Source organism: Pinus tabuliformis, chromosome 1_1 (assembly GCF_031772625.1).
Source record: "Pinus tabuliformis cultivar Carrire ecotype Pingquan chromosome 1_1, CPIR1, whole genome shotgun sequence".
Taxonomy (NCBI): Eukaryota; Viridiplantae; Streptophyta; class Pinopsida; order Pinales; family Pinaceae; genus Pinus; species Pinus tabuliformis.
This window is the reverse complement of record NC_142297.1, coordinates 613,827,177-613,831,250: the sequence shown is the minus strand read 5'-3', so window position 1 is coordinate 613,831,250 and position 4,074 is coordinate 613,827,177. Positions and strand designations below refer to the sequence as shown.

At 26.9% G+C, this 4,074-nt stretch overlaps 1 long non-coding RNA gene across 3 annotated transcripts; it reads left to right on the top strand.

Annotated features, from left to right (window-relative positions):
- The first annotated feature begins 2,283 nt into the window (after nucleotides 1-2,283).
- On the top strand, nucleotides 2,284-3,867 carry LOC149214777 (uncharacterized). Of its 3 annotated transcripts, none has more exons than XR_016250417.1 (7): nucleotides 2,284-2,480; nucleotides 2,735-2,780; nucleotides 3,041-3,063; nucleotides 3,187-3,271; nucleotides 3,362-3,433; nucleotides 3,513-3,591; nucleotides 3,739-3,867. It is a non-coding gene; the product is annotated as an uncharacterized LOC149214777 (long non-coding RNA). The 3 variants fall into 3 exon arrangements; XR_016250418.1 differs by having other exon boundaries at nucleotides 3,187-3,276; XR_016250416.1 differs by lacking the exon at nucleotides 2,284-2,480 and having other exon boundaries at nucleotides 2,512-2,780.
- Nucleotides 3,868-4,074: the final 207 nt, after the last annotated feature.

Genomic DNA, 4,074 nt, shown 5'->3' with positions numbered 1-4,074 from the left:
CAAAAAACAGGGAACTAATGGTCTTATAGACTATTTTTAGTCTAGTGGACCTTGAAATATCATATCATTTCATTATATATAACCTTTTTGCATATTAAATAATAGGTGTTGATTTACATTTTTCATGCTTTTTGTATTTCTGCATTATAAGTTTTTTTTAATGTAAAATTTTACTTAAATTATGACGGAAAGTAATTGATATTAAACATGTTATTTATTTGAGAATGAGCTATTTTCAAAGATTTTATTTTTGGATGGTTTTCTATACTGCTTAAAAACAAACAATTTCTCCACAAATATTTAAAAACCATGTATAAATATTACAACCATATCTATAAATTATGGCGTGTTAATGTTGCAATAAGACCTTCAAGTCCAATAAAATGTTTGAAATAAATAAATATATATATATATATATATATATATATATATATAATATTGAAAAATACATATTTTTTTCAAAATTAAATATTATACATTGCATTGGTCAATACTAAACTAATAATGATTAACAAGAAAATCACTTGCTAAAATCTTATCTTGACAGAGAATAATAACTACATTAAAATATAACAAGGTTAATACTTATATTCTCAAATTATTTTAATATATTTTTTTTTAATGTCTTTTTCATAATGGTTAATAAATTTTATATAAAAAGTGTTTTTTATCCATTAATAAAATTTTCAAAAATAAATATAGATATAATGCTCATTAAAACATTTTTATTATACAAAAAATATGATTTTTTTATTATAAATATATAAATTATTATTATTATTATTGTTATTTTAAATTTAAACATTAAAATATAACTTTATTAGTTTAAAAACATATATTTTTATGATAAATATACAAATTAAAATGTTTTAAGATTTCTAAAATTTTGTTGAAAGATTTTAGTTTGAATGGTTTAGTGAATAATTTGTTTCCCAATATATAGGTTGGAAACTCTTGAGACATATTATATTTGACTTCTTAGTAATTCTTTCTAAATTATGAATTCTAAATTTTTTATTACTGTAATAGTGTTGTTTTTGGAGGTCATTATTGTATGCATTTTGCTAAGATTGTGTCCAAAGTTTGAGGGGACACTCCACCCATCCTCAAGGACTAGTTGAACCAGTTAAAGACCAATTGAACTAGTTGAAGACCAATTGAAGTAGAATAATTAGAAAATACCTATTTAAACTTTCATACCCTCTTTTGTAATCATTGTGCTTTAATTGGTCATTAGAAAGAGATAGAATGTCCACCCAAACCTTGAATACAATGCTGGTAAAATACAATCAACAATGACCTCTAGAAACAACACTATTATGATTATAGAATATGGAAATCTATAATCTCTTATTTTTATTACTATTAAAAAATGATTTCTAAACTTTTTTATTCTATATCAAAAAATTAAAATGCATATATATATTCAATTTTAATGTTTTTACATTCATCTTAACTATAATAATAATATATTGAAAAAATCTAATTAGTTAATTTCAAAATATTTAAAAAAAATCTAATTTATTAATCTCAAAATATTTAAAATAAATATACATCTATAAAAAAAAAAAAACAAACAAACTTTTTATTTTTATGGGTTACAAAATATTTTATAATTCAAAGTTTTAATAAACTATCTTAAATTATATATATAAACTTTAAAATAAAATAAATATTATTTATAAAAAAAATTCTTACTCCGTCTCAAAACCTGACTCCATTTTTCTTTCCTTTTTATTGAGATACAAAATATTTTATAAAAAAAATAAAATAACTCTCTCAGTTTTTAATAATTAAACATACCTTTACGACATGTTAAGTATGCTCGGTTTTCTTTTATTAATGATAATTTCATAAATTCAAATATTAAAAATGTTTTTTACATGTTAAGTATGCTCGGTTTTCCTTTTATTAATGATAATTTCATAAATTCAAATATTAAAAATGTTTTTTACACTTTAACAAGGTTTTTGAAAAGTTTAAGGGTATTAAAAATTAAATAAAAGTTTTAAAATAAAAAACCGTTTTATTAATTAAAACATTATAAATTAAATAAAATATTTATAATTTAAAATTAAATAATTTTATAATTTAAAACTAAATGAAAATTAATAAAAAAAATTGATAATTAAAAATATAAAAATATTAAATAAAAATATTTATAATTTAAAACCAAATAAATATACTGAAAAACAAATAATGGAGCGAGAAGATGAAAAAACAAAACCAAAACTAAAACCAGAGAAAAAGTTTTTTTACAAAAGCTAGCTGAAAGAGAGAAAGAAGGAATATTTACACGACGATCCTCGATTTTGTGTACTCAATTCAAAATTTGAAATGCATCAAAATTTGAAATGCATGCCGAATGCCCGATGGAATGCCTGACCCCTTATCATACCAAAAAGCTATAAGCTATCATCTCAGAGCGCCTTGACCGTTTGAAAGGAAGATTATATAAGACGTTTTCGCATGCCAAAGATGTCCAGATTTTCATCTCTTCTTCTGCTTCTTTACATTGCATTGGCTTGTCTTTTTTTTTTCTTTTTTCTTTCTGTGGATGTTTGTTTCTTTTGCATGGCCATGCATCTTGGATTTTATAATTTTAATTTGCTGTTACCTTTTGACTGTAATTTGTGTGTTCTTTTATGTTTTTATTGCAATTCATCATTCTTTCTTTTGCCCTGCTTGTTTGCATCAATTACCCTGGTGATTTTATTCTGTTGTTGTAATGTAGAGCAGGAGAATTGAAAAAGAATGTTGGCCATTGGAGTGGAAGGCAGGTATGGTTTGTTTTTAAATCTAGGTAGTTTTTATTGATAAATTTGTACAGTGAGAAGCTTCCTCGTAGATAATGCTTAATAGTTATCTTCTGGTTTTAGCTGCATAGAGCCCTAATCATTAAACCGACTGTCTTCATTATTTCTACATCACAATGAAGCTGTGCGAATTGCAAGGCCTTTAACCATAGAGATAATGCTTTTATTTTTCTTTTGGCAATTCTTGCATTTGGGTTTTGACCTGGTTAATAATTTTGCCACAGGTGAAAGGAAGGGTTTGCAACAGGTGAAAGGGAGGCTTATGACACGAGAAACTTTGGTTTCTATACCTGTCTTTTGTTTATTTGCCTCAATCTGCCTCAGGGGCGGTGTACACATATTTCTTAAATGGTGTATATTTGGTTTGCAGTGAATATGGGAAAACAAGATTGCAACGCAGGACAGGATACGAACGTGCCAAAGGATGCTCGTACACCTTTTGGTTTCATCATTAGGTAAGGTAAGCCAACTTACATCTTTTAATTCTCAGTTGCCAAGACATAAAACATTCACCATTCTCGGTTTACTTAACAATATTGTAACAGGTGGAGTCAGCTTGACAGGCCGGACAGGCAAAGTGCCGGAGGATGCTCGTACGCCCTTTGCTTCATCATTACGTAAGCGGCGATCCTTTATTTCTCGGTTTCCAAGACAGAAAAAACATTCACTAATCTCGTTTAATAATATTGTTAACAGGTCGAGAGGCACCTGATTTGTCTTTTATCCGGCGAACAGATGTTCGTACACCTTTCGTGCGTTATAAAGAGTAAGGAAGGTACGGACCTTTCAACTCTCGCTTTCCTAAAGAGACAAAAACATTCATTGATGTCGGTATTCGTAGTCTTTGCTGGTACATATTAGATGATGAGTTTTAACATTAATTCTTTCCATATTTCATCTTTTGCTCGCATTCTTTTTTCAGGATAAATCACCAGATATGGTTTTGTTAGTTAACAGGCTGCACTAATTTGTATGGAGCGCTAAAAGTACTCTTATCGTTCGAGCTGTTGGAAGGAGTCATGGATACAAGCCTGCTGAAGAATATCACGAGCCTCTGTCATGTATGTACACATTGTTTTGGTTGTATGTTTTCGGTTGGCTGTCTTTTCCCTTTTCATTTTTATCCATTTGCTAGGCGATTTAATTTGTATGTTGTTAAATTTATTTTCTAATTTATATATTTCGGACGAGCCTTAAACTTTTAGTTATGTATATCGATGTTGTTATTTTTCTTTTCTAATTTTTAGATAGTTCAGGC